Here is a 25,640-nt window from a genome sequence, read left to right on the forward strand (position 1 = left end):
CTTCTTTTCTCTTCTTTACCCCTTTCTCTTTTCACTTCTTTTCTCTTCTTTTCTCTTTTCTCTTGTTTTCCCTTCTTTAACCCTTTCTCTTTTCTCTTTTCTCTTCTTTTCTCTTTTCTCCTCTTTTCGCTTTTCTAATTTCATCTTTTCTCCTCTTTTCTCTTTTTTCATCTCTCTGCTTTTCTCTTCTGTTCTCTTTTCTCTTTTGTATTCTTTTCTATGTCTTCTCTTTTCTCTTTTCGCTTGTTTTCTTTCTATCTTCTCTTCTCTCGTCATTTCTCTTCCTGTCTCTTCTTTTCTCTTTTCTCTAAACTCTTCTTTTCTTTTCTCTCCTTTCTCTTCTTTTCTCTTCCTTTCTCTTCTTTTCTCTTTTCTCTTTACTCTTCTTTTCTTTTCTCTCCTTTCTCTTTCTCTTCTTTTCTCTTCATTTCTCTTCTTTTCTCTTCTTTGCTCTTCTTTTCTCATTTCTCTTGTTTGCTCTACTTTTCTCTTCGGATCACTTTTCTCTTCATTTCTCTTCTTTTCTCTTCTTTTCTCTTTTCTCTTTACTCTTCTTGTCTTTTTTCTTCTTTTCTCTTTTCTCTTGTTTTCCCTTCTTTTCTCCTTTCTCTTCTCTCTTCTTTTCTCTTCATTTCTCTTTTCTCTTGTTTTCTCTGCTTTACCCCTTTCTCTTTTCTCTTCTTTTCTCTTCTTTTCTCTTTTCTCTTGTTTTCTCTTCTTTTCTCTTTTCTCTTGTTTTCTCTGCTTTACCCCTTTCTCTTTTCTCTTTTCTCTTCTTTTCTCTTTTCTCTTGTTTTCTCTTCTTTTCTCATTTCTCTTTTCTCTTCTTTTCTCTTCATTTCTCTTCTTTTGTCTTTTCTCTTGTTTTCTCTTGTTTTCTCTTTTCTCTTGTTTTGTCTTCTTTTCCCTTTTCTCTTCTTTTCTCTTCTTTTCTCTTTTCTCTTTTCTCTTCATTTCTCTTCTTTTCTCTTTTCTCTTCATTTCGCTTCTTTCCTTTTCTAATTCTCTTCTTTTCTCATTTCTCTTTTCTCTTCTTTTCTCTTCATTTCTCTTCTTTTGTCTTTTCTCTTGTTTTCTCTTGTTTTCTCTTTTCTCTTGTTTTGTCTTCTTTTCCCTTTTCTCTTCTTTTCTCTTCTTTTCTCTTTTCTCTACTTTTCTCTTCATTTCTCTTCTTTTCTCTTTTCACTTCTTTTCTCTTCTTTACCCTTTCTCTTTTCTCTTTTCTCTTCTTTTCTCTTCATTTCCCTTCTTTTCTCTTTTCTCTTCTTTTCTCTTCTCTTTTCTCTTTTCTCTTCTTTTCTCTTCATTTCTCTTCTTTTCTCTTTTCACTTCTTTTCTCTTCTTTACCCTTTCTCTTTTCTCTTTTCTCTTCATTTCTCTTCTTTTCTCTTTTCTCTTCTTTTCTCTTCTTTACCCCTTTCTCCTTTCTCTTCTTTTCTCTTCTTTTCTCTTCTTTTCTCTATTCTCTTTTCTCTTGTTTTCTCTTCTTTAACCCTTTCTCTTTTCTCTTTTCTCTTCTTTTCACTTTTTTCTCTTTTCTCTTTTAGGTTTTTTTTCTCTTTTAGCTTCTTTTCTCTTCTTTACCCCTTTCTCTTTTCACTTCTTTTCTCTTCTTTTCTCTTTTCTCTTGTTTTCCCTTCTTTAACCCTTTCTCTTTTCTCTTTTCTCTTCTTTTCTCTTTTCTCCTCTTTTCGCTTTTCTAATTTCATCTTTTCTCCTCTTTTCTCTTTTTTCATCTCTCTGCTTTTCTCTTCTGTTCTCTTTTCTCTTTTCTATTCTTTTCTATGTCTTCTCTTTTCTCTTTTCGCTTGTTTTCTTTCTATTTTCTCTTCTCTCGTCATTTCTCTTCCTGTCTCTTCTTTTCTCTTTTCTCTAAACTCTTCTTTTCTTTTCTCTCCTTTGTCTTTCTCTTCTTTTCTCTTCCTTTCTCTTCTTTTCTCTTTTCTCTTTACTCTTCTTTTCTTTTCTCTCCTTTCTCTTTCTCTTCTTTTCTCTTCATTTCTCTTCATTTCTCTTCTTTGCTCTTCTTTTCTCATTTCTCTTGTTTGCTCTTCTTTTCTCTTCGGATCACTTTTCTCTTCATTTCTCTTCTTTTCTCTTCTTTTCTCTTTTCTCTTTACTCTTCTTGTCTTTTTTCTTCTTTTCTCTTTTCTCTTGTTTTCCCTTCTTTTCTCCTTTCTCTTCTCTCTTCTTTTCTCTTCATTTCTCTTTTCTCTTGTTTTCTCTGCTTTACCCCTTTCTCTTTTCTCTTCTTTTCTCTTCTTTTCTCTTTTCTCTTGTTTTCTCTTCTTTTCTCTTTTCTCTTGTTTTCTCTGCTTTACCCCTTTCTCTATTCTCTTTTCTCTTCTTTTCTCTTCTTTTCTCTTTTCTCTTGTTTTCTCTTCTTTTCTCATTTCTCTTTTCTCTTCTTTTCTCTTCATTTCTCTTCTTTTCCCTTTTCTCTTCTTTTCTCTTCTTTTCTCTTTTCTCTTCATTTCTCTTCTTTTCTCTTCTTTTCTCTTTTCTCTTCATTTCTCTTCTTTCCTTTTCTAATTCTCTTCTTTTCTCATTTCTCTTTTCTCTTCTTTTCTATTCTTTTCTTTTTCTCTTCTTTGGCCCTTTCATTTTTCTCTTTTCTCTTGTTTTCTCTTCTTTTCTCTTTTCTCTTTGCTCTTGTTTTCTCTTCTTTTCTCTTTTCTCTTCATTTCTCTTCTTTTCTCTTCTTTTCTCTTTTCTCTTCTTTTCTCTTCTTTACCCCTTTCTCCTTTCTCTTCTTTTCTCTTCTTTTCTCTTCTTTTCTCTTTTCTCTTTTCTCTTGTTTTCTCTTCTTTCACCCTTTCTCTTTTCTCATTTCTCTTCTTTTCACTTTTTTCTCTTTTCTCTTTTAGCTTTTTTTTCTCTTTTAGCTTCTTTTCTCTTCTTTACCCCTTTCTCTTTTCACTTCTTTTCTCTTCTTTTCTCTTTTCTCTTGTTTACCCTTCTTTAACCCTTTCTCTTTTCTCTTTTCTCTTCTTTTCTTTTCTCTTCTTTTCTCTTTTCTCCTCTTTTCGCTTTTCTAATTTCATCTTTTCTCTTCTTTTCTCTTTTTTCATCTCTCTGCTTTTCTCTTCTGTTCTCTTTTCTCTTTTCTATTCTTTTCTATGTCTTCTCTTTTCTCTTTTCGCTTGTTTTCTTTCTATTTTCTCTTTTCTCGTCATTTCTCTTCCTGTCTCTTCTTTTCTCTATTCTCTAAACTCTTCTTTCCTTTTCTCTCCTTTCTCTTTCTCTTCTTTTCTCTTCCTTTCTCTTCTTTTCTCTTTTCTCTTTACTCTTCTTTTCTTTTCTCTCCTTTCTCTTTCTCTTCTTTTCTCTTCATTTCTCTTTTTTTCTCTTCTTTGCTCTTCTTTTCTCATTTCTCTTGTTTGCTCTTCTTTTCTCTTCGGATCTCTTTTCTCTTCATTTCTCTTCTTTCCTTTTCGAATTCTCTTCTTTTCTCATTTCTCTTTTCTCTTTTCTCTTCGTTTCTATTCTTGTCTTTTTCTCTTCTTTTCTCTTCTTTACCCCTTTCATTTTTCTCTTTTCACTTCTTTTCTCTTCTTTAACCCTTTCACTTTTCTCTTTTCTCTACTTTTCTCTTCTTTTCTATTCTTTTCTTTTTCTCTTCTTTTCTCTTCTTTACCCCTTTCTTTTTTCTCTTTTCTCTTCTTTTCTCTTCATTTCTCTTCTTTTCTCTTTTCACTTCTTTTCTCTTCTTTATCCTTTCTCTTTTCTCTTTTCTCTTCTTTTCTCTTCATTTCCCTTCTTTTCTCTTTTCTCTTCTTTTCTCTTCTTTACCCCTTTCTCCTTTCTCTTTTTCTGATTTCTCTTTTCTCTTGTTTTCTCTTCTTTAACCCTTTCTCATTTCTCTTTTCTCTTCTTTTCTCTTTTCTCTTCTTTTCTCTTCTCTTTTCTCTTTTCTCTTCTTTTCTCTTCATTTCTCTTCTATTCTCTTTTCACTTCTTTTCTCTTCTTTACCCCTTTCTCTTTTCTCTTTTCTCTTCTTTTCTCTTCTTTTCTCTTTTCTCTTGTTTTCTCTTCTTTTCTCTTTTCTCTTGTTTTGTCTTCTTTTCCCTTTTCTCTTCTTTTCTCTTTTCTCTTCATTTCTCTTCTTTTCTCTTCTTTTCTCTTTTCTCTTGTTTTCCCTTCTTTTCTCCTTTCTCTTCTCTCTTCTTTTCTCTTCATTTCTCTTTTCTCTTGTTTTCTCTGCTTTACCCCTTTCTCTTTTCTCTTTTCTCTTCTTTTCTCTTCTTTTCTCTTTTCTCTTGTTTTCTCTTCTTTTCTCTTTTCTCTTGTTTTCTCTGCTTTACCCCTTTCTCTTTTCTCTTTTCGCTTCTTTTCTCTTCTTTTCTCTTTTCTCTTGTTTTCTCTTCTTTTCTCTTCATTCCTCTTCTTTTGTCTTTTCTCTTGTTTTCTCTTCTTTTCTCTTTTCTCTTGTTTTGTCTTCTTTTCCCTTTTCTCTTCTTATCTCTTCTTTTCTCTTTTCTCTTGCTTTCTCTTCTTTAACCCTTTCTCTTTTCTCTTTTCTATTCTCTCTTTTCTCTTCATTTCTCTTCTTTTCTCTTCTTTTCTCTTTTCTCTTTACTCTTCTTGTCTTTTCTCTTCTTTTCTCTTTTCTCTTGTATTCTCTTCTTTTCTCCTTTCTCTTCTCTCTTCTTTTCTCTTCATTTCTCTTTTCTCTTTTCTCTTGTTTTTTCTGCTTTACCCCTTTCTCTTTTCTCTTTTCTCTTCTTTTCTCTTTTCTCTTGTTTTCTCTTCTTTTCTCATTTCTCTTTTCTCTTCTTTTCTCTTCATTTCTCTTCTTTTGTCTTTTCTCTTGTTTTCTCTTCTTTTCTCTTTTCTCTTGTTTTGTCTTCTTTTCCCTTTTCTCTTCTTTTCTCTTCTTTTCTCTTTTCTCTTTTCTCTTCATTTCTCTTCTTTTCTCTTCTTTTCTCTTTTCTCTTCATTTCTCTTCTTTCCTTTTCTAATTCTCTTCTTTTCTCATTTCTCTTTTCTCTTCTTTTCTATTCTTTTCTTTTTCTCTTCTTTTCTCTTCTTTGGCCCTTTCATTTTTCTCTTTTCTCTTGTTTTCTCTTCTTTTCTCTTTTCTCTTTGCTCTTGTTTTCTCTTCTTTTCTCTTTTCTCTTCATTTCTCTTCTTTTCTCTTCTTTTCTCTTTTCTCTTCTTTTCTCTTCTTTACCCCTTTCTCCTTTCTCTTCTTTTCTCTTCTTTTCTCTTCTTTCACCCTTTCTCTTTTCTCTTTTCTCTTCTTTTCACTTTTTTCTCTTTTCTCTTTTAGCTTTTTTTTCTCTTTTAGCTTCTTTTCTCTTCTTTACCCCTTTCTCTTTTCACTTCTTTTCTCTTCTTTTCTCTTTTGTCTTGTTTTCCCTTCTTTAACCCTTTCTCTTTTCTCTTTTCTCTTCTTTTCTTTTCTCTTCTTTTCTCTTTTCTCCTCTTTTCGCTTTTCTAATTTCATCTTTTCTCTTCTTTTCTCTTTTTTCATCTCTCTGCTTTTCTCTTCTGTTCTCTTTTCTCTTTTCTATTCTTTTCTAGGTCTTCTCTTTTCTCTTTTCGCATGTTTTCTTTCTATTTTCTCTTTTCTCGTCATTTCTCTTCCTGTCTCTTCTTTTCTCTTTTCTCTGAACTCTTCTTTCCTTTTCTCTCCTTTCTCTTTCTCTTCTTTTCTCTTCCTTTCTCTTCTTTTCTCTTTTCTCTTTACTCTTCTTTTCTTTTCTCTCCTTTCTCTTTCTCTTCTTTTCTCTTCATTTCTCTTCTTTTCTCTTCTTTGCTCTTCTTTTCTCATTTCTCTTGTTTGCTCTTCTTTTCTCTTCGGATCTCTTTTCTCTTCATTTCTCTTCTTTCCTTTTCGAATTCTCTTCTTTTCTCATTTCTCTTTTCTCTTTTCTCTTCTTTTCTCTTCTTTTCTTTTTCTCTTCTTTTCTCTTCTTTACCCCTTTCATTTTTCTCTTTTCACTTCTTTTCTCTTCTTTAACCCTTTCTCTTTTCTCTTTTCTCTACTTTTCTCTTCTTTTCTATTCTTTTCTTTTTCTCTTCTTTACCCCTTTCTTTTTTCTCTTTTCTCTTCTTTTCTCTTCATTTCTCTTCTTTTCTCTTTTCACTTCTTTTCTCTTCTTTACCCTTTCTCTTTTCTCTTTTCTCTTCTTTTCTCTTCATTTCCCTTCTTTTCTCTTTTCTCTTCTTTTCTCTTCTTTACCCCTTTCTCCTTTCTCTTCTTTTCTCTTCTTTTCTCATTTCTCTTTTCTCTTGTTTTCTCTTCTTTAACCCTTTCTCATTTCTCTTTTCTCTTCTTTTCTCTTTTCTCTTCTTTTCTCTTCTCTTTTCTCTTTTCTCTTCTTTTCTCTTCATTTCTCTTCTTTTCTCTTTTCACTTCTTTTCTCTTCTTTACCCTTTCTCTTTTCTCTTTTCTCTTCATTTCTCTTCTTTTCTCTTTTCTCTTCTTTTCTCTTCTTTACCCCTTTCTCCTTTCTCTTCTTTTCTCTTCTTTTCTCTATTCTCTTTTCTCTTGTTTTCTCTTCTTTAACCCTTTCTCTTTTCTCTTTTCTCTTCTTTTCACTTTTTTCTCTTTTCTCTTTTAGGTTTTTTTTCTCTTTTAGCTTCTTTTCTCTTCTTTACCCCTTTCTCTTTTCACTTCTTTTCTCTTCTTTTCTCTTTTCTCATGTTTTCCCTTCTTTAACCCTTTCTCTTTTCTCTTTTCTCTTCTTTTCTCTTTTCTCCTCTTTTCGCTTTTCTAATTTCATCTTTTCTCCTCTTTTCTCTTTTTTCATCTCTCTGCTTTTCTCTTCTGTTCTCTTTTCTCTTTTCTATTCTTTTCTATGTCTTCTCTTTTCTCTTTTCGCTTGTTTTCTTTCTATTTTCTCTTCTCTCGTCATTTCTCTTCCTGTCTCTTCTTTTCTCTTTTCTCTAAACTCTTCTTTTCTTTTCTCTCCTTTCTCTTTCTCTTCTTTTCTCTTCCTTTCTCTTCTTTTCTCTTTTCTCTTTACTCTTCTTTTCTTTTCTCTCCTTTCTCTTTCTCTTCTTTTCTCTTCATTTCTCTTCTTTTCTCTTCTTTGCTCTTCTTTTCTCATTTCTCTTGTTTGCTCTTCTTTTCTCTTCGGATCACTTTTCTCTTCATTTCTCTTCTTTTCTCTTTTCTCTTTACTCTTCTTGTCTTTTTTCTTCTTTTCTCTTTTCTCTTGTTTTCCCTTCTTTTCTCCTTTCTCTTCTCTCTTCTTTTCTCTTCATTTCTCTTTTCTCTTGTTTTCTCTGCTTTACCCCTTTCTCTTTTCTCTTTTCTCTTCTTTTCTCTTCTTTTCTCTTTTCTCTTGTTTTCTCTTCTTTTCTCTTTTCTCTTGTTTTCTCTGCTTTACCCCTTTCTCTTTTCTCTTTTCTCTTCTTTTCTCTTTTCTCTTGTTTTCTCTTCTTTTCTCATTTCTCTTTTCTCTTCTTTTCTCTTCATTTCTCTTCTTTTGTCTTTTCTCTTGTTTTCTCTTGTTTTCTCTTTTCTCTTGTTTTGTCTTCTTTTCCCTTTTCTCTTCTTTTCTCTTCTTTTCTCTTTTCTCTTTTCTCTTCATTTCTCTTCTTTTCTCTTTTCTCTTCATTTCGCTTCTTTCCTTTTCTAATTCTCTTCTTTTCTCATTTCTCTTTTCTCTTCTTTTCTATTCTTTTCTTTTTCTCTTCTTTTCTCTTCTTTGGCCCTTTCATTTTGTTCTTTTCTCTTGTTTTCTCTTCTTTTCTCTTTTCTCTTTGCTCTTGTTTTCTCTTCTTTTCTCTTTTCTCTTCATTTCTCTTCTTTTCTCTTTTCTCTTCTTTTCTCTTCTTTACCCCTTTCTCCTTTCTCTTCTTTTCTCTTCTTTTCTCTTCTTTTCTCTTCTTTTCACTCTTTTCTCTTTTAGCTTTTTTTCTCTTTTAGCTTCTTTTCTCTTCTTTACCCCTTTCTCTTTTCACTTCTTTTCTCTTCTTTTCTCTTTTCTCTTGTTTTCCCTTCTTTAACCCTTTCTCTTTTCTCTTTTCTCTTCTTTTCTTTTCTCTTCTTTTCTCTTTTCTCCTCTTTTCGCTTTTCTAATTTCATCTTTTCTCTTCTTTTCTCTTTTTTCATCTCTCTGCTTTTCTCTTCTGTTCTCTTTTCTCTTTTCTATTCTTTTCTATGTCTTCTCTTTTCTCTTTTCGCTTGTTTTCTTTCTATTTTCTCTTTTCTCGTCATTTCTCTTCCTGTCTCTTCTTTTCTCTTTTCTCTAAACTCTTCTTTCCTTTTCTCTCCTTTCTCTTTCTCTTCTTTTCTCTTCATTTCTCTTCTTTTCTCTCCTTTGCTCTTCTTTTCTCATTTCTCTTGTTTGCTCTTCTTTTCTCTTCGGATCTCTTTTCTCTTCATTTCTCTTCTTTCCTTTTCTAATTCTCTTCTTTTCTCATTTCTCTTTTCTCTTTTCTCTTCTTTTCTATTCTTTTCTTTTTCTCTTCTTTTCTCTTCTTTACCCCTTTCAATTTTCTCTTTTCACTTCTTTTCTCTTCTTTAACCCTTTCTCTTTTCTCTTTTCTCTTCTTTTCTATTCTTTTCTTTTTCTCTTCTTTACCCCTTTCTTTTTTCTCTTTTCTCTACTTTTCTCTTCATTTCTCTTCTTTTCTCTTTTCACTTCTTTTCTCTTCTTTACCCTTTCTCTTTTCTCTTTTCTCTTCTTTTCTCTTCATTTCCCTTCTTTTCTCTTTTCTCTTCTTTTCTCTTCTCTTTTCTCTTCTTTTCTCTTCATTTCTCTTCTTTTCTCTTTTCACTTCTTTTCTCTTCTTTACCCTTTCTCTTTTCTCTTTTCTCTTCATTTCTCTTCTTTTCTCTTTTCTCTTCTTTTCTCTTCTTTACCCCTTTCTCCTTTCTCTTCTTTTCTCTTCTTTTCTCTTCTTTTCTCTATTCTCTTTTCTCTTGTTTTCTCTTCTTTAACCCTTTCTCTTTTCTCTTTTCTCTTCTTTTCACTTTTTTCTCTTTTCTCTTTTAGGTTTTTTTTCTCTTTTAGCTTCTTTTCTCTTCTTTACCCCTTTCTCTTTTCACTTCTTTTCTCTTCTTTTCTCTTTTCTCTTGTTTTCCCTTCTTTAACCCTTTCTCTTTTCTCTTTTCTCTTCTTTTCTCTTTTCTCCTCTTTTCGCTTTTCTAATTTCATCTTTTCTCCTCTTTTCTCTTTTTTCATCTCTCTGCTTTTCTCTTCTGTTCTCTTTTCTCTTTTCTATTCTTTTCTATGTCTTCTCTTTTCTCTTTTCGCTTGTTTTCTTTCTATTTTCTCTTCTCTCGTCATTTCTCTTCCTGTCTCTTCTTTTCTCTTTTCTCTAAACTCTTCTTTTCTTTTCTCTCCTTTCTCTTTCTCTTCTTTTCTCTTCCTTTCTCTTCTTTTCTCTTTTCTCTTTACTCTTCTTTTCTTTTCTCTCCTTTCTCTTTCTCTTCTTTTCTCTTCATTTCTCTTCATTTCTCTTCTTTGCTCTTCTTTTCTCATTTCTCTTGTTTGCTCTTCTTTTCTCTTCGGATCACTTTTCTCTTCATTTCTCTTCTTTTCTCTTCTTTTCTCTTTTCTCTTTACTCTTCTTGTCTTTTTTCTTCTTTTCTCTTTTCTCTTGTTTTCCCTTCTTTTCTCCTTTCTCTTCTCTCTTCTTTTCTCTTCATTTCTCTTTTCTCTTGTTTTCTCTGCTTTACCCCTTTCTCTTTTCTCTTCTTTTCTCTTCTTTTCTCTTTTCTCTTGTTTTCTCTTCTTTTCTCTTTTCTCTTGTTTTCTCTGCTTTACCCCTTTCTCTATTCTCTTTTCTCTTCTTTTCTCTTCTTTTCTCTTTTCTCTTGTTTTCTCTTCTTTTCTCATTTCTCTTTTCTCTTCTTTTCTCTTCATTTCTCTTCTTTTCCCTTTTCTCTTCTTTTCTCTTCTTTTCTCTTTTCTCTTCATTTCTCTTCTTTTCTCTTCTTTTCTCTTTTCTCTTCATTTCTCTTCTTTCCTTTTCTAATTCTCTTCTTTTCTCATTTCTCTTTTCTCTTCTTTTCTATTCTTTTCTTTTTCTCTTCTTTGGCCCTTTCATTTTTCTCTTTTCTCTTGTTTTCTCTTCTTTTCTCTTTTCTCTTTGCTCTTGTTTTCTCTTCTTTTCTCTTTTCTCTTCATTTCTCTTCTTTTCTCTTCTTTTCTCTTCTTTACCCCTTTCTCCTTTCTCTTCTTTTCTCTTCTTTTCTCTTCTTTTCTCTTTTCTCTTTTCTCTTGTTTTCTCTTCTTTCACCCTTTCTCTTTTCTCATTTCTCTTCTTTTCACTTTTTTCTCTTTTCTCTTTTAGCTTTTTTTTCTCTTTTAGCTTCTTTTCTCTTCTTTACCCCTTTCTCTTTTCACTTCTTTTCTCTTCTTTTCTCTTTTCTCTTGTTTACCCTTCTTTAACCCTTTCTCTTTTCTCTTTTCTCTTCTTTTCTTTTCTCTTCTTTTCTCTTTTCTCCTCTTTTCGCTTTTCTAATTTCATCTTTTCTCTTCTTTTCTCTTTTTTCATCTCTCTGCTTTTCTCTTCTGTTCTCTTTTCTCTTTTCTATTCTTTTCTATGTCTTCTCTTTTCTCTTTTCGCTTGTTTTCTTTCTATTTTCTCTTTTCTCGTCATTTCTCTTCCTGTCTCTTCTTTTCTCTATTCTCTAAACTCTTCTTTCCTTTTCTCTCCTTTCTCTTTCTCTTCTTTTCTCTTCCTTTCTCTTCTTTTCTCTTTTCTCTTTACTCTTCTTTTCTTTTCTCTCCTTTCTCTTTCTCTTCTTTTCTCTTCATTTCTCTTTTTTTCTCTTCTTTGCTCTTCTTTTCTCATTTCTCTTGTTTGCTCTTCTTTTCTCTTCGGATCTCTTTTCTCTTCATTTCTCTTCTTTCCTTTTCGAATTCTCTTCTTTTCTCATTTCTCTTTTCTCTTTTCTCTTCGTTTCTATTCTTGTCTTTTTCTCTTCTTTTCTCTTCTTTACCCCTTTCATTTTTCTCTTTTCACTTCTTTTCTCTTCTTTAACCCTTTCACTTTTCTCTTTTCTCTACTTTTCTCTTCTTTTCTATTCTTTTCTTTTTCTCTTCTTTTCTCTTCTTTACCCCTTTCTTTTTTCTCTTTTCTCTTCTTTTCTCTTCATTTCTCTTCTTTTCTCTTTTCACTTCTTTTCTCTTCTTTATCCTTTCTCTTTTCTCTTTTCTCTTCTTTTCTCTTCATTTCCCTTCTTTTCTCTTTTCTCTTCTTTTCTCTTCTTTACCCCTTTCTCCTTTCTCTTTTTCTGATTTCTCTTTTCTCTTGTTTTCTCTTCTTTAACCCTTTCTCATTTCTCTTTTCTCTTCTTTTCTCTTTTCTCTTCTTTTCTCTTCTCTTTTCTCTTTTCTCTTCTTTTCTCTTCATTTCTCTTCTATTCTCTTTTCACTTCTTTTCTCTTCTTTACCCCTTTCTCTTTTCTCTTTTCTCTTCTTTTCTCTTCTTTTCTCTTTTCTCTTGTTTTCTCTTCTTTTCTCTTTTCTCTTGTTTTGTCTTCTTTTCCCTTTTCTCTTCTTTTCTCTTTTCTCTTTTCTCTTCATTTCTCTTCTTTTCTCTTCTTTTCTCTTTTCTCTTGTTTTCCCTTCTTTTCTCCTTTCTCTTCTCTCTTCTTTTCTCTTCATTTCTCTTTTCTCTTGTTTTCTCTGCTTTACCCCTTTCTCTTTTCTCTTTTCTCTTCTTTTCTCTTTTCTCTTGTTTTCTCTTCTTTTCTCTTTTCTCTTGTTTTCTCTGCTTTACCCCTTTCTCTTTTCTCTTTTCGCTTCTTTTCTCTTCTTTTCTCTTTTCTCTTGTTTTCTCTTCTTTTCTCTTCATTCCTCTTCTTTTGTCTTTTCTCTTGTTTTCTCTTCTTTTCTCTTTTCTCTTGTTTTGTCTTCTTTTCCCTTTTCTCTTCTTATCTCTTCTTTTCTCTTTTCTCTTGCTTTCTCTTCTTTAACCCTTTCTCTTTTCTCTTTTCTATTCTCTCTTTTCTCTTCATTTCTCTTCTTTTCTCTTCTTTTCTCTTTTCTCTTTACTCTTCTTGTCTTTTCTCTTCTTTTCTCTTTTCTCTTGTATTCTCTTCTTTTCTCCTTTCTCTTCTCTCTTCTTTTCTCTTCATTTCTCTTTTCTCTTTTCTCTTGTTTTTTCTGCTTTACCCCTTTCTCTTTTCTCTTTTCTCTTCTTTTCTCTTTTCTCTTGTTTTCTCTTCTTTTCTCATTTCTCTTTTCTCTTCTTTTCTCTTCATTTCTCTTCTTTTGTCTTTTCTCTTGTTTTCTCTTCTTTTCTCTTTTCTCTTGTTTTGTCTTCTTTTCCCTTTTCTCTTCTTTTCTCTTCTTTTCTCTTTTCTCTTTTCTCTTCATTTCTCTTCTTTTCTCTTCTTTTCTCTTTTCTCTTCATTTCTCTTCTTTCCTTTTCTAATTCTCTTCTTTTCTCATTTCTCTTTTCTCTTCTTTTCCATTCTTTTCTTTTTCTCTTCTTTTCTCTTCTTTGGCCCTTTCATTTTTCTCTTTTCTCTTGTTTTCTCTTCTTTTCTCTTTTCTCTTTGCTCTTGTTTTCTCTTCTTTTCTCTTTTCTCTTCATTTCTCTTCTTTTCTCTTCTTTTCTCTTTTCTCTTCTTTTCTCTTCTTTACCCCTTTCTCCTTTCTCTTCTTTTCTCTTCTTTTCTCTTCTTTCACCCTTTCTCTTTTCTCTTTTCTCTTCTTTTCACTTTTTTCTCTTTTCTCTTTTAGCTTTTTTTTCTCTTTTAGCTTCTTTTCTCTTCTTTACCCCTTTCTCTTTTCACTTCTTTTCTCTTCTTTTCTCTTTTGTCTTGTTTTCCCTTCTTTAACCCTTTCTCTTTTCTCTTTTCTCTTCTTTTCTTTTCTCTTCTTTTCTCTTTTCTCCTCTTTTCGCTTTTCTAATTTCATCTTTTCTCTTCTTTTCTCTTTTTTCATCTCTCTGCTTTTCTCTTCTGTTCTCTTTTCTCTTTTCTATTCTTTTCTAGGTCTTCTCTTTTCTCTTTTCGCATGTTTTCTTTCTATTTTCTCTTTTCTCGTCATTTCTCTTCCTGTCTCTTCTTTTCTCTTTTCTCTGAACTCTTCTTTCCTTTTCTCTCCTTTCTCTTTCTCTTCTTTTCTCTTCCTTTCTCTTCTTTTCTCTTTTCTCTTTACTCTTCTTTTCTTTTCTCTCCTTTCTCTTTCTCTTCTTTTCTCTTCATTTCTCTTCTTTTCTCTTCTTTGCTCTTCTTTTCTCATTTCTCTTGTTTGCTCTTCTTTTCTCTTCGGATCTCTTTTCTCTTCATTTCTCTTCTTTCCTTTTCGAATTCTCTTCTTTTCTCATTTCTCTTTTCTCTTTTCTCTTCTTTTCTCTTCTTTTCTTTTTCTCTTCTTTTCTCTTCTTTACCCCTTTCATTTTTCTCTTTTCACTTCTTTTCTCTTCTTTAACCCTTTCTCTTTTCTCTTTTCTCTACTTTTCTCTTCTTTTCTATTCTTTTCTTTTTCTCTTCTTTACCCCTTTCTTTTTTCTCTTTTCTCTTCTTTTCTCTTCATTTCTCTTCTTTTCTCTTTTCACTTCTTTTCTCTTCTTTACCCTTTCTCTTTTCTCTTTTCTCTTCTTTTCTCTTCATTTCCCTTCTTTTCTCTTTTCTCTTCTTTTCTCTTCTTTACCCCTTTCTCCTTTCTCTTCTTTTCTCTTCTTTTCTCATTTCTCTTTTCTCTTGTTTTCTCTTCTTTAACCCTTTCTCATTTCTCTTTTCTCTTCTTTTCTCTTTTCTCTTCTTTTCTCTTCTCTTTTCTCTTTTCTCTTCTTTTCTCTTCATTTCTCTTCTTTTCTCTTTTCACTTCTTTTCTCTTCTTTACCCTTTCTCTTTTCTCTTTTCTCTTCATTTCTCTTCTTTTCTCTTTTCTCTTCTTTTCTCTTCTTTACCCCTTTCTCCTTTCTCTTCTTTTCTCTTCTTTTCTCTATTCTCTTTTCTCTTGTTTTCTCTTCTTTAACCCTTTCTCTTTTCTCTTTTCTCTTCTTTTCACTTTTTTCTCTTTTCTCTTTTAGGTTTTTTTTCTCTTTTAGCTTCTTTTCTCTTCTTTACCCCTTTCTCTTTTCACTTCTTTTCTCTTTTCTCATGTTTTCCCTTCTTTAACCCTTTCTCTTTTCTCTTTTCTCTTCTTTTCTCTTTTCTCCTCTTTTCGCTTTTCTAATTTCATCTTTTCTCCTCTTTTCTCTTTTTTCATCTCTCTGCTTTTCTCTTCTGTTCTCTTTTCTCTTTTCTATTCTTTTCTATGTCTTCTCTTTTCTCTTTTCGCTTGTTTTCTTTCTATCTTCTCTTCTCTCGTCATTTCTCTTCCTGTCTCTTCTTTTCTCTTTTCTCTAAACTCTTCTTTTCTTTTCTCTCCTTTCTCTTTCTCTTCTTTTCTCTTCCTTTCTCTTCTTTTCTCTTTTCTCTTTACTCTTCTTTTCTTTTCTCTCCTTTCTCTTTCTCTTCTTTTCTCTTCATTTCTCTTCTTTTCTCTTCTTTGCTCTTCTTTTCTCATTTCTCTTGTTTGCTCTTCTTTTCTCTTCGGATCACTTTTCTCTTCATTTCTCTTCTTTTCTCTTCTTTTCTCTTTTCTCTTTACTCTTCTTGTCTTTTTTCTTCTTTTCTCTTTTCTCTTGTTTTGCCTTCTTTTCTCCTTTCTCTTCTCTCTTCTTTTCTCTTCATTTCTCTTTTCTCTTGTTTTCTCTGCTTTACCCCTTTCTCTTTTCTCTTTTCTCATCTTTTCTCTTCTTTTCTCTTTTCTCTTGTTTTCTCTTCTTTTCTCTTTTCTCTTGTTTTCTCTGCTTTACCCCTTTCTCTTTTCTCTTTTCTCTTCTTTTCTCTTTTCTCTTGTTTTCTCTTCTTTTCTCATTTCTCTTTTCTCTTCTTTTCTCTTCATTTCTCTTCTTTTGTCTTTTCTCTTGTTTTCTCTTGTTTTCTCTTTTCTCTTGTTTTGTCTTCTTTTCCCTTTTCTCTTCTTTTCTCTTCTTTTCTCTTTTCTCTTTTCTCTTCATTTCTCTTCTTTTCTCTTTTCTCTTCATTTCGCTTCTTTCCTTTTCTAATTCTCTTCTTTTCTCATTTCTCTTTTCTCTTCTTTTCTATTCTTTTCTTTTTCTCTTCTTTTCTCTTCTTTGGCCCTTTCATTTTTCTCTTTTCTCTTGTTTTCTCTTCTTTTCTCTTTTCTCTTTGCTCTTGTTTTCTCTTCTTTTCTCTTTTCTCTTCATTTCTCTTCTTTTCTCTTTTCTCTTCTTTTCTCTTCTTTACCCCTTTCTCCTTTCTCTTCTTTTCTCTTCTTTTCTCTATTCTCTTTTCTCTTGTTTTCTCTTCTTTAACACTTTCTCTTTTCTCTTTTCTCTTCTTTTCACTTTTTTCTCTTTTCTCTTTTAGCTTTTTTTTCTCTTTTAGCTTCTTTTCTCTTCTTTACCCCTTTCTCTTTTCACTTCTTTTCTCTTCTTTTCTCTTTTCTCTTGTTTTCCCTTCTTTAACCCTTTCTCTTTTCTCTTTTCTCTTCTTTTCTTTTCTCTTCTTTTCTCTTTTCTCCTCTTTTCGCTTTTCTAATTTCATCTTTTCTCTTCTTTTCTCTTTTTTCATCTCTCTGCTTTTCTCTTCTGTTCTCTTTTCTCTTTTCTATTCTTTTCTATGTCTTCTCTTTTCTCTTTTCGCTTGTTTTCTTTCTATTTTCTCTTTTCTCGTCATTTCTCTTCCTGTCTCTTCTTTTCTCTTTTCTCTAAACTCTTCTTTCCTTTTCTCTCCTTTCTCTTTCTCTTCTTTTCTCTTCCTTTCTCTTCTTTTCTCTTTTCTCTTTACTCTTCTTTTCTTTTCTCTCCTTTCTCTTTCTCTTCTTTTCTCTTCATTTCTCTTCTTTTCTCTCCTTTGCTCTTCTTTTCTCATTTCTCTTGTTTGCTCTTCTTTTCTCTTCGGATCTCTTTTCTCTTCATTTCTCTTCTTTCCTTTTCTAATTCTCTTCTTTTCTCATTTCTCTTTTCTCTTTTCTCTTCTTTTCTATTCTTTTCTTTTTCTCTTCTTTTCTCTTCTTTACCCCTTTCATTTTTCTCTTTTCACTTCTTTTCTCTTCTTTAACCCTTTCTCTTTTCTCTTTTCTCTTCTTTTCTATTCTTTTCTTTTTCTCTTCTTTACCCCTTTCTTTTTTCTCTTTTCTCTACTTTTCTCTTCATTTCTCTTCTTTTCTCTTTTCACTTCTTTTCTCTTCTTTACCCTTTCTCTTTTCTCTTTTCTCTTCTTTTCTCTTCATTTCCCTTCTTTTCTCTTTTCTCTTCTCTTTTCTCTTTTCTCTTCTTTTCTCTTCATTTCTCTTCTTTTCTCTTTTCACTTCTTTTCTCTTCTTTACCCTTTCTCTTTTCTCTTTTCTCTTCATTTCTCTTCTTTTCTCTTTTCTCTTCTTTTCTCTTCTTTACCCCTTTCTCCTTTCTCTTCTTTTCTCTTCTTTTCTCTTCTTTTCGCTATTCTCTTTTCTCTTGTTTTCTCTTCTTTAACCCTTTCTCTTTTCTCTTTTCTCTTCTTTTCACTTTTTTCTCTTTTCTCTTTTAGGTTTTTTTTCTCGTTTAGCTTCTTTTCTCTTCTTTACCCCTTTCTCTTTTCACTTCTTTTCTCTTCTTTTCTCTTTTCTCTTGTTTTCCCTTCTTTAACCCTTTCTCTTTTCTCTTTTCTCTTCTTTTCTCTTTTCTCCTCTTTTCGCTTTTCTAATTTCATCTTTTCTCCTCTTTTCTCTTTTTTCATCTCTCTGCTTTTCTCTTCTGTTCTCTTTTCTCTTTTCTATTCTTTTCTATGTCTTCTCTTTTCTCTTTTCGCTTGTTTTCTTTCTATTTTCTCTTCTCTCGTCATTTCTCTTCCTGTCTCTTCTTTTCTCTTTTCTCTAAACTCTTCTTTTCTTTTCTCTCCTTTCTCTTTCTCTTCTTTTCTCTTCCTTTCTCTTCTTTTCTCTTTTCTCTTTACTCTTCTTTTCTTTTCTCTCCTTTCTCTTTCTCTTCTTTTCTCTTCATTTCTCTTCATTTCTCTTCTTTGCTCTTCTTTTCTCATTTCTCTTGTTTGCTCTTCTTTTCTCTTCTTTTCTCTTCTTTTCACTCTTTTCTCTTTTAGCTTTTTTTCTCTTTTAGCTTCTTTTCTCTTCTTTACCCCTTTCTCTTTTCACTTCTTTTCTCTTCTTTTCTCTTTTCTCTTGTTTTCCCTTCTTTAACCCTTTCTCTTTTCTCTTTTCTCTTCTTTTCTTTTCTCTTCTTTTCTCTTTTCTCCTCTTTTCGCTTTTCTAATTTCATCTTTTCTCTTCTTTTCTCTTTTTTCATCTCTCTGCTTTTCTCTTCTGTTCTCTTTTCTCTTTTCTATTCTTTTCTATGTCTTCTCTTTTCTCTTTTCGCTTGTTTTCTTTCTATTTTCTCTTTTCTCGTCATTTCTCTTCCTGTCTCTTCTTTTCTCTTTTCTCTAAACTCTTCTTTCCTTTTCTCTCCTTTCTCTTTCTCTTCTTTTCTCTTCCTTTCTCTTCTTTTCTCTTTTCTCTTTACTCTTCTTTTCTTTTCTCTCCTTTCTCTTTCTCTTCTTTTCTCTTCATTTCTCTTCTTTTCTCTCCTTTGCTCTTCTTTTCTCATTTCTCTTGTTTGCTCTTCTTTTCTCTTCGGATCTCTTTTCTCTTCATTTCTCTTCTTTCCTTTTCTAATTCTCTTCTTTTCTCATTTCTCTTTTCTCTTTTCTCTTCTTTTCTATTCTTTTCTTTTTCTCTTCTTTTCTCTTCTTTACCCCTTTCATTTTTCTCTTTTCACTTCTTTTCTCTTCTTTAACCCTTTCTCTTTTCTCTTTTCTCTACTTTTCTCTTCTTTTCTATTCTTTTCTTTTTCTCTTCTTTACCCCTTTCTTTTTTCTCTTTTCTCTACTTTTCTCTTCATTTCTCTTCTTTTCTCTTTTCACTTCTTTTCTCTTCTTTACCCTTTCTCTTTTCTCTTTTCTCTTCTTTTCTCTTCATTTCCCTTCTTTTCTCTTTTCTCTTCTTTTCTCTTCTCTTTTCTCTTTTCTCTTCTTTTCTCTTCATTTCTCTTCTTTTCTCTTTTCACTTCTTTTCTCTTCTTTACCCTTTCTCTTTTCTCTTTTCTCTTCATTTCTCTTCTTTTCTCTTTTCTCTTCTTTTCTCTTCTTTACCCCTTTCTCCTTTCTCTTCTTTTCTCTTCTTTTCTCTATTCTCTTTTCTCTTGTTTTCTCTTCTTTCACCCTTTCTCTTTTCTCTTTTCTCTTCTTTTCACTTTTTTCTCTTTTCTCTTTTAGGTTTTTTTTCTCTTTTAGCTTCTTTTCTCTTCTTTACCCCTTTCTCTTTTCACTTCTTTTCTCTTCTTTTCTCTTTTCTCTTGTTTTCCCTTCTTTAACCCTTTCTCTTTTCTCTTTTCTCTTCTTTTCTCTTTTCTCCTCTTTTCGCTTTTCTAATTTCATCTTTTCTCCTCTTTTCTCTTTTTTCATCTCTCTGCTTTTCTCTTCTGTTCTCTTTTCTCTTTTCTATTCTTTTCTATGTCTTCTCTTTTCTCTTTTCGCTTGTTTTCTTTCTATTTTCTCTTCTCTCGTCATTTCTCTTCCTGTCTCTTCTTTTCTCTTTTCTCTAAACTCTTCTTTTCTTTTCTCTCCTTTCTCTTTCTCTTCTTTTCTCTTCCTTTCTCTTCTTTTCTCTTTTCTCTTTACTCTTCTTTTCTTTTCTCTCCTTTCTCTTTCTCTTCTTTTCTCTTCATTTCTCTTCATTTCTCTTCTTTGCTCTTCTTTTCTCATTTCTCTTGTTTGTTCTTCTTTTCTCTTCGGATCACTTTTCTCTTCATTTCTCTTCTTTTCTCTTCTTTTCTCTTTTCTCTTTACTCTTCTTGTCTTTTTTCTTCTTTTCTCTTTTCTCTTGTTTTCCCTTCTTTTCTCCTTTCTCTTCTCTCTTCTTTTCTCTTCATTTCTCTTTTCTCTTGTTTTCTCTGCTTTACCCCTTTCTCTTTTCTCCTTTCTCTTCTTTTCTCTTCTTTTCTCTTTTCTCTAAACTCTTCTTTCCTTTTCTCTCCTTTCTCTTTCTCTTCTTTTCTCTTCCTTTCTCTTCTTTTCTCTTTTCTCTTTACTCTTCGTTTCTTTTCTCTCCTTTCTCTTTCTCTTCTTTTCTCTTCCTTTCTCTTCTTTTCTCTTTTCTCTAAACTCTTCTTTTCTTTTCTCTCCTTTCTCTTTCTCTTCTTTTCTCTTCCTTTCTCTTCTTTTCTCTTTTCTCTTTACTCTTCTTTTCTTTTCTCTCCTTTCTCTTTCTCTTCTTTTCTCTTCATTTCTCTTCATTTCTCTTCTTTGCTCTTCTTTTCTCATTTCTCTTGTTTGCTCTTCTTTTCTCTTCGGATCACTTTTCTCTTCATTTCTCTTCTTTTCTCTTCTTTTCTCTTTTCTCTTTACTCTTCTTGTCTTTTTTCTTCTTTTTCTTTTCTCTTGTTTTCCCTTCTTTTCTCCTTTCTCTTCTCTCTTCTTTTCTCTTCATTTCTCTTTTCTCTTGTTTTCTCTGCTTTACCCCTTTCTCTTTTCTCTTCTATTCTCTTCTTTTCTCTTTTCTCTTGTTTTCTCTTCTTTTCTCTTTTCTCTTGTTTTCTCTGCTTTACCCCTTTCTCTATTCTCTTTTCTCTTCTTTTCTCTTCTTTTCTCTTTTCTCTTCTTTTCTCTTCTTTTCTCATTTCTCTTTTCTCTTCTTTTCTCTTCATTTCTCTTCTTTTCCCTTTTCTCTTCTTTTCTCTTCTTTTCTCTTTTCTCTTCATTTCTCTTCTTTTCTCTTCTTTTCTCTTTTCTCTTCATTTCTCTTCTTTCCTTTTCTAATTCTCTTCTTTTCCCATTTCTCTTTTCTCTTCTTTTCTATTCTTTTCTTTTTCTCTTCTTTGGCCCTTTCATTTTTCTCTTTTCTCTTGTTTTCTCTTCTTTTCTCTTTTCTCTTTGCTCTTGTTTTCTCTTCTTTTCTCTTTTCTCTTCATTTCTCTTCTTTTCTCTTCTTTTCTCTTTTCTCTTCTTTTCTCTTCTTTACCCCTTTCTCCTTTCTCTTCTTTTGTCTTCTTTTCTCTTTTCTCTTTTCTCTTGTTTTCTCTTCTTTCACCCTTTCTCTTTTCTCATTTCTCTTCTTTTCACTTTTTTCTCTTTTCTCTTTTCGCTTTTTTTTCTCTTTTAGCTTCTTTTCTCTTCTTTACCCCTTTCTCTTTTCACTTCTTTTCTCTTCTTTTCTCTTTTCTCTTGTTTACCCTTCTTTAACCCTTTCTCTTTTCTCTTTTCTCTTCTTTTCTTTTCTCTTCTTTTCTCTTTTCTCCTCTTTTCGCTTTTCTAATTTCATCTTTTCTCTTCTTTTCTCTTTTTTCATCTCTCTGCTTTTCTCTTCTGTTCTCTTTTCTCTTTTCTATTCTTTTCTATGTCTTCTCTTTTCTCTTTTCGCTTGTTTTCTTTCTATTTTCTCTTTTCTCGTCATTTCTCTTCCTGTCTCTTCTTTTCTCTTTTCTCTAAACTCTTCTTTCCTTTTCTCTCCTTTCTCTTTCTCTTCTTTTCTCTTCCTTTCTCTTCTTTTCTCTTTTCTCTTTACTCTTCTTTTCTTTTCTCTCCTTTCTCTTTCTCTTCTTTTCTCTTCATTTCTCTTCTTTTCTCTTCTTTGCTCTTCTTTTCTCATTTCTCTTGTTTGCTCTTCTTTTCTCTTCGGATCTCTTTTCTCTTCATTTCCCTTCTTTCCTTTTCGAATTCTCTTCTTTTCTCATTTCTCTTTTCTCTTTTCTCTTCGTTTCTATTCTTGTCTTTTTCTCTTCTTTTCTCTTCTTTACCCCTTTCATTTTTCTCTTTTCACTTCTTTTCTCTTCTTTAACCCTTTCACTTTTCTCTTTTCTCTACTTTTCTCTTCTTTTCTATTCTTTTCTTTTTCTCTTCTTTTCTCTTCTTTACCCCTTTCTTTTTTCTCTTTTCTCTTCTTTTCTCTTCATTTCTCTTCTTTTCTCTTTTCACTTCTTTTCTCTTCTTTATCCTTTCTCTTTTCTCTTTTCTCTTCTTTTCTCATTTCTCTTTTCTCTTGTTTTCTCTTCTTTAACCCTTTCTCTTTTCTCTTTTCTCTTCTTTTCTCTTCATTTCTCTTCTATTCTCTTTTCACTTCTTTTCTCTTCTTTACCCCTTTCTCTTTTCTCTTTTCTCTTCTTTTCTCTTCTTTTCTCTTTTCTCTTGTTTTCTCTTCTTTTCTCTTTTCTCTTGTTTTCTCTGCTTTACCCCTTTCTCTTTTCTCTTTTCTCTTCTTTTCTCTCCTTTTCTCTTTTCTCTTCTTTTCTCTTCTTTACCCCTTTTTCCTTTCTCTTCTTTTCCCTTCTTTTCTCTTCTTTTCTCTTTTCTCTTGTTTTCTCTTCTTTCACCCTTTCTCTTTTCTCTTTTCTCTTCTTTTCACTTTTTTCTCTTTTCTCTTTTAGCTTTTTTTTTCTCTTTTAGCTTCTTTTCTCTTCTTTACCCCTTTCTCTTTTCACTTCTTTTCTCTTCTTTTCTCTTGTTTTCCCTTCTTTAACCCTTTCTCTTTTCTCTTTTCTCTTCTTTTCTTTTCTCTTCTTTTCTCTTTTCTCGTCTTTTCGCTTTTCTAATTTCACCTTTTCTCTTCTTTTCTCTTTTTTCATCTCTCTGCTTTTCTCTTCTGTTCTCTTTTCTCTTTTCTATTCTTTTCTATGTCTTCTCTTTTCTCTTTTCGCTTGTTTTCTTTCTATTTTCTCTTTTCTCGTCATTTCTCTTCCTGTCTCTTCTTTTCTCTTTTCTCTGAACTCTTCTTTCCTTTTCTCTCCTTTCTCTTTCTCTTCTTTTCTCTTCCTTTCTCTTCTTTTCTCTTTTCTCTTTACTCTTCTTTTCTTTTCTCTCCTTTCTCTTTCTCTTCTTTTCTCTTCATTTCTCTTCTTTTCTCTTCTTTGCTCTTCTTTTCTCATTTCTCTTGTTTGCTCTTCTTTTCTCTTCGGATCTCTTTTCTCTTCATTTCTCTTCTTTCCTTTTCTAATTCTCTTTTCTCTTTACTCTTCTTGTCTTTTTTCTTCTTTTCTCTTTTCTCTTGTTTTCCCTTCTTTTCTCCTTTCTCTTCTCTCTTCTTTTCTCTTCATTTCTCTTTTCTCTTGTTTTCTCTGCTTTACCCCTTTCTCTTTTCTCTTTTTTCTCTTCTTTTCTCTTTTCTCTTGTTTTCTCTGCTTTACCCCTTTCTCTTTTCTCTTTTCTCTTCTTTTCTCTTCTTTTCTCTTTTCTCTTGTTTTCTCTTCTTTTCTCATTTCTCTTTTCTCTTCTTTTCTCTTCATTTCTCTTCTTTTCCCTTTTCTCTTCTTTTCTCTTTTCTCTTCATTTCTCTTCTTTTCTCTTCTTTTCTCTTTTCTCTTCATTTCTCTTCTTTCCTTTTCTAATTCTCTTCTTTTCTCATTTCTCTTTTCTCTTCTTTTCTATTCTTTTCTTTTTCTCTTCTTTGGCCCTTTCATTTTTCTCTTTTCTCTTGTTTTCTCTTCTTTTCTCTTTTCTCTTTGCTCTTGTTTTCTCTTCTTTTCTCTTTTCTCTTCATTTCTCTTCTTTTCTCTTCTTTTCTCTTTTCTCTTCTTTTCTCTTCTTTACCCCTTTCTCCTTTCTCTTCTTTTCTCTTCTTTTCTCTTCTTTTCTCTTTTCTCTTTTCTCTTGTTTTCTCTTCTTTCACCCTTTCTCTTTTCTCATTTCTCTTCTTTTCACTTTTTTCTCTTTTCTCTTTTAGCTTTTTTTTCTCTTTTAGCTTCTTTTCTCTTCTTTACCCCTTTCTCTTTTCACTTCTTTTCTCTTCTTTTCTCTTTTCTCTTGTTTACCCTTCTTTAACCCTTTCTCTTTTCTCTTTTCTCTTCTTTTCTTTTCTCTTCTTTTCTCTTTTCTCCTCTTTTCGCTTTTCTAATTTCATCTTTTCTCTTCTTTTCTCTTTTTTCATCTCTCTGCTTTTCTCTTCTGTTCTCTTTTCTCTTTTCTATTCTTTTCTATGTCTTCTCTTTTCTCTTTTCGCTTGTTTTCTTTCTATTTTCTCTTTTCTCGTCATTTCTCTTCCTGTCTCTTCTTTTCTCTTTTCTCTAAACTCTTCTTTCCTTTTCTCTCCTTTCTCTTTCTCTTCTTTTCTCTTCCTTTCTCTTCTTTTCTCTTTTCTCTTTACTCTTCTTTTCTTTTCTCTCCTTTCTCTTTCTCTTCTTTTCTCTTCATTTCTCTTCTTTTCTCTTCTTTGCTCTTCTTTTCTCATTTCTCTTGTTTGCTCTTCTTTTCTCTTCAGATCTCTTTTCTCTTCATTTCTCTTCTTTCCTTTTCGAATTCTCTTCTTTTCTCATTTCTCTTTTCTCTTTTCTCTTCGTTTCTATTCTTGTCTTTTTCTCTTCTTTTCTCTTCTTTACCCCTTTCATTTTTCTCTTTTCACTTCTTTTCTCATCTTTAACCCTTTCTCTTTTCTCTTTTCTCTACTTTTCTCTTCTTTTCTATTCTTTTCTTTTTCTCTTCTTTTCTCTTCTTTACCCCTTTCTTTTTTCTCTTTTCTCTTCTTTTCTCTTCATTTCTCTTCTTTTCTCTTTTCTCTTCTTTATCCTTTCTCTTTTCTCTTTTCTCTTCTTTTCTCTTCATTTCCCTTCTTTTCTCTTTTCTCTTCTTTTCTCTTCTTTACCCCTTTCTCCTTTCTCTTCTTTTCTCATTTCTCTTTTCTCTTGTTTTCTCTTCTTTAACCCTTTCTCATTTCTCTTTTCTCTTCTTTTCTCTTTTCTCTTCTTTTCTCTTCTCTTTTCTCTTTTCTCTTCTTTTCTCTTCATTTCTCTTCTTTTCTCTTTTCACTTCTTTTCTCTTCTTTACCCCTTTCTCTTTTCTCTTTTCTCTTCTTTTCTCTTCTTTTCTCTTTTCTCTTGTTTTCTCTTCTTTTCTCTTTCCTCTTGTTTTCTCTGCTTTACCCCTTTCTCTTTTCTCTTTTCTCTTCTTTTCTCTTCTTTTCTCTTTTCTCTTGTTTTCTCTTCTTTTCTCATTTCTCTTTTCTCTTCTTTTCTCTTCATTTCTCTTCTTTTGTCTTTTCTCTTGTTTTCTCTTGTTTTCTCTTTTCTCTTGTTTTGTCTTCTTTTCCCTTTTCTCTTCTTTTCTCTTCTATTCTCTTTTCTCTTTTCTCTTCATTTCTCTTCTTTTCTCTTCTTTTCTCTTTTCTCTTTTCTCTACTTTTCTCTTCTTTTGTGTTCTTTTCTTTTTCTCTTCTTTTCTCTTCTTTGGCCCTTTCATTTTTCTCTTTTCTCTTCATTTCTCTTCTTTACCCCTTTTTCTTTCTCTTCTTTTCTCTTCTTTTCTCTTTTCTCTTGTTTTCTCTTCTTTCACCCTTTCTCTTTTTTCTTTTCTCTTCTTTTCACTTTTTTCTCTTTTAGCTTTTTTTTCCCTTTAAGTTCTTTTTTCTTCTTTACCCCTTTCTCTTTTCACTTCTTTTCTCTTTTCTCTTGTTTTCCCTTCTTTAACCCTTTCTCTTTTCTCTTTTCTCTTCTTTTCTTTTCTCTTCTTTTCTCTTTTCTCCTCTTTTCGCTTTTCTAATTTCACCTTTTCTCTTCTTTTCTCTTTTTTCATCTCTCTGCTTTTCTCTTCGGTTCTCTTTTCTCTTTTCTATTCTTTTCTATGTCTTCTCTTTTCTCTTTTCGCTTGTTTTCTTTCTATTTTCTCTTTTCTCGTCATTTCTCTTCCTGTCTCTTCTTTTCTCTTTTCTCTGAACTCTTCTTTCCTTTTCTCTCCTTTCTCTTTCTCTTCTTTTCTCTTCCTTTCTCTTCTTTTCTCTTTTCTCTTTACTCTTCTTTTCTTTTCTCTCCTTTCTCTTTCTCTTCTTTTCTCTTCATTTCTCTTCTTTTCTCTTCTTTGCTCTTCTTTTCTCATTTCTCTTGTTTGCTCTTCTTTTCTCTTCGGATCTCTTTTCTCTTCATTTCTCTTCTTTCCTTTTCTAATTCTCTTCTTTTCTCATTTCTCTTTTCTCTTTTCTCTTCTTTTCTATTCTTTTCTTTTTCTCTTCTTTTCTCTTCTTTACCCCTTTCATTTTTCTCTTTTCACTTCTTTTCTCTTCTTTAACCCTTTCTCTTTTCTCTTTTCTCTACTTTTCTCTTCTTTTCTATTCTTTTCTTTTTCTCTTCTTTACCCCTTTCTTTTTTCTCTTTTCTCTTCTTTTCTCTTCATTTCTCTTCTTTTCTCTTTTCACTTCTTTTCTCTTCTTTACCCTTTCTCTTTTCTCTTTTCTCTTCTTTTCTCTTCATTTCCCTTCTTTTCTCTTTTCTCTTCTTTTCTCTTCTTCACCCCTTTCTCCTTTCTCTTCTTTTCTCATTTCTCTTTTCTCTTGTTTTCTCTTCTTCAACCCTTTCTCATTTCTCTTTTCTCTTCTTTTCTCTTTTCTCTTCTTTTCTCTTCTCTTTTCTCTTTTCTCTTCTTTTCTCTTCATTTCTCTTCTTTTCTCTTTTCACTTCTTTTCTCTTCTTTACCCTTTCTCTTTTCTCTTTTCTCTTCTTTTCTCTTCTTTTCTCATTTCTCTTTTCTCTTCTTTTCTCTTTTCTCTTCTTTTCTCTTCTCTTTTCTCTTTTCTCTTCTTTTCTCTTCTTTACCCCTTTCTCTTTTCTCTTCTTTTCTCTTCTTTTCTCTTCTTTTCTCTATTCTCTTTTCTCTTGTTTTCTCTTCTTTAACCCTTTCTCTTTTCTCTTCTTTTCACTTTTTTCTCTTTTCTCTTTTAGGTTTTTTTTCTCTTTTAGCTTCTTTTCTTTTCTTTACC

This window comes from Chiloscyllium punctatum, chromosome 39 (genome assembly GCF_047496795.1).
Source record: "Chiloscyllium punctatum isolate Juve2018m chromosome 39, sChiPun1.3, whole genome shotgun sequence".
NCBI lineage: Eukaryota > Metazoa > Chordata > Chondrichthyes > Orectolobiformes > Hemiscylliidae > Chiloscyllium > Chiloscyllium punctatum.